The following is a 10,209-nucleotide window of genomic DNA, read 5'->3' on the forward strand; positions in this document are numbered from 1 at the left end:
ATGTATTAACTCTCAATAATTTATTTTAAGACCAAGATTGTATTGTTCTTGGGGGGAGAGGGGGGGAGGAAAACTGCCTCTCTTTTCAGATGATATGGTCCTAGACATAGAAAATAACTGAAATTCTGCAAGATAGTAATTATTGGAACTAATTGAAAGATTCCCCAAACAGACAGGGTACAAAATCAACAAATAAAATCAATCAGATTTTTCTATACTAACAAAGAGAACTCTGAAACAGAAATCAGGGAAACAATACCATTTATAGCATCCACCCAAAAGAACAAATGCTTAGAAACAAATCCAATCAGAGATACAAAAGACTTACATAAAGAACACTGCAAAACACTACCATAAGAAACTAAAAAGAGGTACCTAAATGGGTAGGAAGACTATACATTGTGAGAGAGAAACAAAACAAAAACACTATAGATATAATGCACTCCTGGTCCATATCCCAGCGCCATGTTTTAGAAAGATGGAAAGGCGAATCAACAACTGTCTGTACCAGTACCAAACTGTTTTGAAGTTTGTTTGGCAGTGCCGTGGGTTTTGAAGTCAGTACGTCTGAGACCTTCACCTCTTGACTCCTTTGGTAGCGCTTTCATTACCACGGGTCTCATCCTCGTGGCTCAATTTTCAGCTAAACAATAGATAGGCCTACAAGGTAAACAAAACCCTAAGGAGGTACACGGTCATAACGAACTATTTGAGATCAAAAAGGGCAGAATTCTCCCAAAGACAAAGTTCACAATGCAGAAAGGGATAGGAATGAAATTAGAAACTGGGAGGAAACGGGATCAGTGATATTACATTGTAGGGAGAGCAATTAATGGCATGAAATAAACTGTCTATGAATTATTAATTAGAAAGTGGATTTGTTCTGTATATCTTCTATTAATTCACAATAAAAAGTTAAAAAGACATCATGTAGGGAAGGTATTTACAGCACCAGGACGAGAGAGGCAGTACAGTTCAGTTTGTTAGTTAAAAACATGGGTTTTAAAAAGTGGTCTTTTTTTAACCACTTTGTAGCCATATGACTTGAGGCAAGATACTTATACACAAGAAGCCTTTGTTTCTTAATCTAAACTGTAGGATTAAAATTTTTAACCTATATAAATTTTACAGAGTAAATGTTCAATATATGTGAGCTATTGTTAGTATTGTATAGAAATGCAAAATACTGTCAGGTGTTTTCTATCCTTTAAATATTTTAAATATACTTTAAATATTTTAAATTCAATTAAAAAACAAATTTGAATCATTTATTTGAGTTCTGAAACAAATTTTATTTATTCATTTCACAAACATTTTTGTGCTCACTGACTTTGGATCAGACACTAAGTATACAAGTTTAACAGAATTGTGGAATATTTCAAGATTGTTATTTTAATACTGCCTTTCAAACCAGCCAAGTTAGAAAACTTTTCCTAACATCTTCTCAAAAGAAGGTGACAAGAAAAGGTATCGGGTATTTCGATCAGATAGCTGTCTGCCCTGTTCACACATCAGACCAACCCTAAGTCACAATTGAAAAAGCAAATGAAAATCTCAATGTTACAGCTAATGTGGCCTTTCAGTAACTTGATATAGCCACACATGGACCAAAAGAGGCTCTTTGTTTGTCCTGCTATATTACATTCATTAGGGATGTGGAACACTGAAGGGATCAAAATTAAAATCACACACAGAAACCTTTAAAAAAAATTTTAAAATGGTAGTCTTCTTCTTCTTCTTCTTTCTCTCTCTCTCTCTCTTTCTCTCTCTCTCTGTCTCTCTCTCTCTGAAAGAAGACAAGAGTTGATGTGGAGTTGGTTAAGAATACTGGTTATACCATGAAGTGCCAATAGACTAAACAACTCAATCCTAAAATAAATACTAATAGATGTTTCTTCAAATCAGATGATCAGGTTTCAACTCACTTGCATTATGGAAGTTATTAGAAAAGAATGATCAGTAGAAAATGCATGATGTTTGGTAGACAGCTGTTGAAAATGAGGCGAACCCTCAATAAGATTAATTGACGCAATAGTCACACAATGGACTGGAACATACCAGTGACCATGACGGTGGTACAGGCCTGGACGTTGTTTCATTGCATTATACATATGGCCACCTGAGTCAGAGCTGATTCAGTAGCATCAGAACAGCAACCCTCTCTGTACCGTTATCTTTTTTTTTTGGTTCCAAGATACTATTAGGTAAGCCTTCCTAAATGAAATACACTAACTCATCCTCATGCTTGGGAAAGGGCAGATGGCAGACATTGCCATTCATGAGCTACCTCACCACTGTATCCTTTGTTATCTCTGATTTAGCAGAAGAAAAACGGACGTTCTGTGCCATTGACCTGGGTCACACATCCCAGCATTCATTCAGTAAACATTCATTAGCAAAGTCGGTGCTGCCCCCTTCATACAACAGCATTTGGAATTTGAGTGGCCTTCTGATTTTGCTAGTGCCTGCTCAGAGAAGATATAGTGCAGGATCTTTTTTTTAATTGGATTATGGTTTGCGTAGATAGTTACTGAACAAATTTCGTTTCAACTCAATAATTTTTTCACATTTTTCGTCTTAACATTAGTTGCAATCCCCTCAATCTAACTCCACTAGTCTCCCCACTTCACAAGTTTCTGCTTGGGTTCTTCATATCCTTCATTCCTGTTCATTCCTGCCTTCTAAGTTTGTTTTCAAGAAAATCCTGTCACATGATTGATTGCTCTAAGGAGTATGCTCCTTATGACTTACTGTTCCCTTTAAACATCTATCTATTATTGGTTCCAAGGTGATCCCCAGTGGTAGGTTTAACTCAAGGATTTAAGGTTATATAAAGGTTATGACATCAGAGATTCCACTAGTGTCTATCAAGCACACCAGTAAGTATGGTCATTTTTATTCATTTGAATTTTGTCCTTCTTCTCTCTTACTGTTCAGGACCTTCTGTGATCACAATCAAAGTAGTCAGTAATGGTAATTGGGCACCATCTAGTTTTTCTGGTCTCAGAGTAGTAAAGGCTGTATACGAACCATTAATCATTTAGACTAATTATTTCCTTGAGTGCTTTTATTCCCTCTCTTGTTTCCTCCAGATCAAGGATTAATGATCATGAGCACATCTACCTGTATTAATAAATATGGCCATTTGAATGCCTTCATTAATGGTGTGTTCCTCTCTTATACTCATTTTTAAATTGCTTTTTTTTGTCTTCTTGTTGTTGGAGAATTTAAACTTTCTATAAATTTTACAAATTAGTTCCTTGTCACATAAGTCTTGACAGACATTTTCCCCCACTCTGTACATTCTCATTTTACTCTTTAGGAGAATTTTTTGAAGAGAGTGGGTGTCCAATTTTAGGAAGTTTCAGTCATTTTATTTATCTTCTGCTGTTTGTAACTATTTGGCTGTGTTTAATAGACTCTATAATACATCTTATATTGAGGTCCCTAAATTTGCACAAACTCAGGCAGGGCCTCCAGTCTGCTGGACGGGGTAGCCAGACAACCTGATAGAGAGCCTGGCTGCTACCTTTCTCTCTAGATGTGGATATTGTGACGGAGGACTCCTTACATCAACTGCGGTCAAATTGTCAAGGGGGGGTGGGGAATATTGACCACTTAGTGGCTACTATGCAAAACTATAATGAGGTACCTCCAGACAGGCAGACTTGCTATCAGAGGGATGAGGAATTTTGATGGGACAGTCAAGTCAGGAGACGGGAAAGGGAGCAGACACTTCTGGAAGCAGACAAATGCATGTCTGTGGTTAGGAAAAGAGGGAGGGCCAACTTCCAAAGGGGAGGGGATGACTAATAATACTTTTAAGGACCCTAAGGGGGAGTATCCTTGGTAATACAAGGGGGTCCCCCCCACTCAAAACATGGAATTTCACTGAGCAGAGAGGAACTTTCATAATACGAATTTTTCCTCCTAGGTGAGCATCAAGCAACTCGCTCTGAGTTAGTACACCCAGTGGCTTCACCTGGGAAGGTTCTTTGTGGTCACAGTGAATTTTGTCGCAAAAGCAATTTTGCTCCAACCTCATTTTTGGGATGGCCAATTTAAGAAAACAGCATGGGTTTATGAAATTTTGTTTCATGCTTGGGAAAAATGGCACAGAAACTGTTGTGATGTTGAACACAACTTAAAAGGACAACGCTAGCCCCCATTCCCATTGTTTTGTGTTTTTCAAAATATGGCAAAGGTTCATTTGAACAATGTAATGGTGCTGGATAACCCTTGTCCTTTCTACAACCCTTCCAGTTTGAAATCACCTTCAAGTGCATCGAGGACCTGTCTGAAGACTTGGGGTAGAAAATTATCTATGTGGGCTCTGCAGAAAGTGAAGAATATGATCAAGTTTTAGACTCTGTTTTCGTGGGCATATGTTTGTGCTTCAGGCTGATGCACCTAGCCCAGGACTCATTCCAGATGCAGATGCAGCAGTTGTAACAGTTGTGCTAATCACATGCACCTATTGAGGTCAAGAATTTTTTAGTTGGCTATTATATAAATAATGAATATACCAAAATAGAATGAAGGGGCAATCCACCAATAAAACCAGACATTTGTAAGCTTCAAAGGAACATTTTGGCATCTAATCCCACAGTCACAAGATTCTACATTAATTGGGAATATAACACAGAAAGACTGGAAAAGCAGTAACCCAAATCTACAGTCCGTTCTTTCAATAGATGCGTTGCCTTCACATCAAAGAGATGGCCCATGTCAGAAAACTCGCTCAATGTCATGTTAGAATCCCACATGGACAGCATGTGACCACCTGCCATCCTGTGAGTAAAAATTAAGCTATAAAAACACAGAACTATTTCCCTGAAATTCCGTAAGTACACAGTCAAGACACGATGTGAAGAATTTGTTTAAAAATCATTCTGTAGAACGTTTATATGAAAACCAGTACTGAACAAATTGTGGAATATAAACACAACTATTTTTAAGTAAAAAAAATAAAAAGGACAGCGCTATGTGAAAAACTCAAGTGTATGAGTGATTTTCTCATTTCAAAAAAGGTGAAATGTCGATTGATGACAAACCTTGCTTTGGACATCCATCACCTTCCCGAATGAATGAAAATATTGACTTTTAGAGCATTTGGAATTCAGTCCACCAGGTCAGACACTTAATCAAGTTTTCTATTTAGAGGTTCTGAAAAGATTGCATAACAGTGTGATTTTTAAAAAAGGCCTGTTGCAGATGAGGGACTGGTTTTGCCACCACAACAATGAATCTGCTCACGCAGCCATCTCCATTTTTGTACCAGTTTTTGGGAAACACCAGCATGCCTCTCTTTCCCCAGCACCTTGGTCACCTGACCTCGCTTCATGTGACTTCTTTTTGTTTTGGTGACTGAAGAGGGACATGAAAGGGCAACGATTTGACTACGACAGCAATTTGACTACGTAGAAGAGGTGATTGGGAAATGAGGAAAGTGCTGTCAGCCATCCAAACAGATGAGCTTGAAACATGTTTCAAAAATGGAATCACATATTTGGCAAATGTATTAAGTGTAATAGAGAGTACATTGAAGCTGATAGATTGCTTTGTTAAATAATTTAAATATATACCTTTGGGAAAAACATCCCGTTTTTTTGCTTTTTTTTTTTAAAGTACCCCCTTGTATGCACCTAATAAGCCACATAGGGTCCCAGGCCAACTTACATAGGGCACTGGAGCACTGAATTCTGGATCTGCAAAGTGCACAACATGGTCCAAAGGCCATAACAGAGGGATCTGATGTGGAAACTCCTCTATATGACTAGACTCTGCCTCAAACACACCTGTAACTTGAGGACTTAAGATGGAAATTTCATGGTGACTGAAGAAACAGAACACAGCTATACCAAGAACTCTTGGTAGGTGGACAAACATTGATTTAGTACATCAATGTCCCACTTGCTGCATTAAGATATATATTATTCCAGCAGACCTGTGACTGACATTGTCAGTGATTATTATTGTAGAATTTGCCTGATAACCAACTCCCACTGTTTGTGTAAATAGCATCCAGCCATGAAAGGATTTATTCTGTACAAGTGAATAATTCAGATGTTGTGCTATGTAGTTAGCCTATACTGGTCCAATATCCCTCTTTCAACAGTGTTTTAAAAATTAGTATCAAGGGCTAATCAATGCCACTGTTAGCAGAAAATCCAAGAAAATGATCAATATTGGAAATAGAACCAGGAAGAGAATGTATGAAGACACACTCTCAACATTCATATGTTAAGGAGTCTGGGAGGCCAGTGCTACCATCAGGGAACCTTCCTGTTTGTGGGTTGGAGATGCATCCCATTCACATTCTCCTAAGTAATAGTTATTCCCCACACTCTTCCCCATAATAATGCCAATTTAAGGTGCTACATGCAAGCACATGGCTGCTACTATATATGCTTGAAGGTCAACTGCTTAATGACTATCTGTCTAAAGGTTGTCAGCCATTGATGGCAATCAGATCCTATTCTCTGTCCTACCCTAAGTAGAACCCACTCCTTTCTGAGAAGGATCATAGATCCCCCGCCCCCCCCCCCCCCCCTGGAGAAGAGCTCAAAGACACCTAAGTCAAGCTATAAAAACACAGAAGTGTTTCCCTGAAATTCCGTAAGTACACATTCCCCTAAAAAAGAAGGAAGAAATTAGACCCCCAGACCGGAAGAGTATAGGTGGTTATACTGTGATTCCTGGCTATTGGAGACACTGCATCATACATTGACCACTGGTTCAGAGCATATGCAGCCTCCTGAAGAGGGCTGTCCAACCCTGCAAGTTGCGGCCACCCTGCTGGTGCCAACATTGTGTCTTTAGAAGGCAGTTTCATCATTCTCTCAAGCCATCTCCTTTAGAATGATGAGAACCCATTACAATCAGTGGATTCCATGAGTATGGGCCCATTGTTTCATTTTATTTTCTGTTAGTTGAGTTCCTTAATCTGAAGCAATGCTGTGTGGGATACTGCACCCACAAATGGTAGTTTAGCAGAATCAGTACATACAAGGAAGACAAATCAATACCCAGAACCAGTGTCTATTCCAGTAAGAAAGAAGCACTGATCTTTCAGTGTTAGAAGTGGTTCTATATAATCAACTTGCCACCAAGTTGCTGGTTGATCTCCCCAAGCAATGGTTCCATATCTTGGACTCAGCATTTGTGTCTGCTGCTTACAGATAGGGCACTCAGAAATGGCAATAGCCAAGTCATTCTTGATGAGTAAAAGCCCATGTTACTAAGACCATGCATCATGTCCATTCATGCCACTGTGTCCACTTGGTTCCTGCACCTATTGGACAATGACAGCAGTGACGAGGAAAGATGACTACTTTCCAGAGAAAATGCCATCCTACCCACTTGATTGTCAAAATCCTCCTCTTCAGCCGTAAACCATTGGTGAGCATTCACACGAGACACAAATTTCTTCTATCATTTTTTTCCCATTCAGAGAGGTCTATCAATATGCCTCTTCTCTATCCCTCCTTGCTACCAATTTTTCAACCATGCTCTCTCTAAGTCCCTGACCACATAGTCACACATTTGACCATTTCTCCTGCCAAGTGAACCAGTTGCACTTCTTGAAGTTCTGCCTGATGAGAGGATTTTCCTTCACAACTTTCCTTTAGGGAGGTCCCAGAAACGGGCATTAGTGCTGCTGCTGTCTGCTGTCAAGTGGTACCTGCATGTTGTGAATACAATCAGCAAATCAAGCACAAGTTTTCTGTTCCTCAGTCAACTGATCATAAAGAGCTTTTCACGAAGACTAGCAGACTGGGAGAAAGCTGGTATTGTGACAGGAGTGGAGCGCAGAGGCCTTTGGCCACTTCTTTTATCTTTTATCTTCAGATCCCACTCTAGTCCAATCTTGTATATATTCTGTTGCGCACATCCAACTTTGTGACTCCATGGGTCAGAAAACACCCAGTTCATGATGGGCAGCTCAGGCCATGTAGTGACTAGTTGCCCCATGGTGAGGCATTCAGTTTCCACTAAGACCCATTAAAAGGTCAAAAGCTGTATGATCGTTAGGGTTTTTGTGCCAACGTGGCACTTGTAAGAAGATATGAGTGAGGTTTAGACTGTCAACCAGGTCACAGCCTGATGACCTCCCTTGGGGGCACTACCGAGATATAGACCTCGCTGAAGGCCAGCCCTCCCACCCTCTTTCTCTGCCTCCACCTTCCTGCTTGAGGGCCACCCTGAGAGCTTCTGGAGCCCTGCGATATTTTCCACTGACCTCAGATCTACATGACTGCACACATTGGCCTGTGATCTTCCTGAATTCTGTATCATTGCATGTGGCTGAGTGAGTCTGAAGAGGGGTGTATGGACTAGTATCACACTTGTGGACCTGAGTTGGACTGGGTTGAGATGTTTTCTTGATATACAATTACTTCTTAAAATAAAGCTCTTTCGTATACATGAGTGTCCCTGGAAGCACACCAGCCTGTGTGATTACGAGGTGTTGAAAAGATCAGGTATCAGGAATCAAAGAACAAAAAGCCATATCATTGTGAATGAGAAGGTGTGGATTGGGGACCCAAAGCCCTTCGTGGGCAACTGGACATCCCCTTACAGATGGGTCACGGGGAGGAGATGAGCCAGTCAGGGTGCAGGGTAGCAACAATGAAACATAGAACTTTCCTCTAGTTCTTAAATGCTTCTCTCACCCCCACCCCCCACTATCATGATTCCAATTCTACCTTACAAATCTGGCTAGACCAGAGGATGTACACTGGTACAGATAGGAACTAGAAACACGGGGAATCCAGAACAGATGATCCCTTCAGAACCAGTAGTGAGAGTGGCGATACCAGGAGGGTGGAGGGAAGGTGAGGTGGAAAGGGGAAACAAATTACAAGGACTTACATATAACCTCCCCCCTGGGGGACAGACAACAGAAAAGTGGGTGAAGGGAGACTTTGGAAAGTGTAAGATATGACAAAATAATAATTTATAAATTATCAACGGTTCATGACGGAGGGGTGTGCGGAGGGAGTGGGGAAATGAGGAGCATGCAGATCAATAAGTCTAGTAATTTATACTTCATCCTTACTAGGTCAAATCAAGATAATGTCATCAATGTAATGAACCAGTATGACATCTTTGTCATGGAAAAGAGGTCAAGGTCCCTGCCAACTACATTATGATATAGTCTTAGAGAGTTGACATAAGTCTTAGGGAGAGTTGTAAAAGTGTATTGTTGCCCTTGCCAGCTGAAGGCAAACTGTTGCTGCTGCTGGTGGTGGTCCTTCAAAAATGGAATTAAAGGAAAAGGCATTGGACATATCAAAAGCTGCATACCAGATACCATGATACACAATGAAACCACATCTGGCACAGCAGCTGCAATTAGAGTCACTACCTGGTTAAGTTTACAATAGTCTACTGTCATTTTCCAAGATCCGTCTGATTTTTGCCTAGGCCAAATATGCGAGTTAAATGGGGATACAGTGGGTACCACCCCTGTATCCTTCAAGTCCTTGATGGTGGCACTAATTTCTTCAATCCCTCCAAGAGTGAGATGTTGTTTTTTATTTACTATTTTGCTACACAGAGGCAGTTCTAATGGCTTTCACATGGCTTTCATACCATAATAACTCTTATTCCATATTTCAGAGATCTAGTATGGGGTTTCTGTCAGTTGCTGAGTGTGTCTATTCCAGTAATGCATTCTGGAACTGAGGAAATTACTACAGGATGGGTTCATGGACCCCTGGGAAATAGACCTACGCTAAGACTCCATTAATAACTTGACCTCCATCCACTCCTATCCTGGCTGATGGGTCTTCAAAATGTTATGGGTCAACTGGTATTAATGTCCATTCAGAGCCAGTTTTTAATTATCCCCCAACAGTCTGATTATTTCCCTTCCCCCATTGAACAGTGACTCTTGTGAAAGACCACAGATCTCTTTGGAGAAGAGTAGGAGACAAACAATATTAATCTGTGGGGATACAGTGGGAATCTTCCTCAAAGAGATCTGGGTTTGTGGTTCTGCAAATTGAGTCAAGTCTTGGAATAGACTGAGGGTTCACAACTATTCTGGTGAGTTGAATTAGACTATCATTCACCTGATCTAGAATTTTTCTGCTTATATAGGTAAAGCAAATATTGAGTAGGCTTCCCATCTATCTCACGTCTAGTGATACTTTGTCTAAGTAGCCAATATCATAGGCTCATACAAGTCAGTCTATTCTGATT

The 10,209-nt window shown here is 40.2% G+C and overlaps 1 pseudogene; it reads left to right on the forward strand.

Moving 5' to 3' along the window:
• The first annotated feature begins 4,195 nt into the window (after positions 1–4,195).
• On the forward strand, positions 4,196–4,779 carry LOC142432495 (histone chaperone ASF1 pseudogene; annotated as a pseudogene).
• The last annotated feature ends 5,430 nt before the right edge of the window (positions 4,780–10,209 follow it).

The sequence above is a fragment of the Tenrec ecaudatus genome, chromosome 18 (assembly GCF_050624435.1).
Source record: "Tenrec ecaudatus isolate mTenEca1 chromosome 18, mTenEca1.hap1, whole genome shotgun sequence".
NCBI lineage: Eukaryota > Metazoa > Chordata > Mammalia > Afrosoricida > Tenrecidae > Tenrec > Tenrec ecaudatus.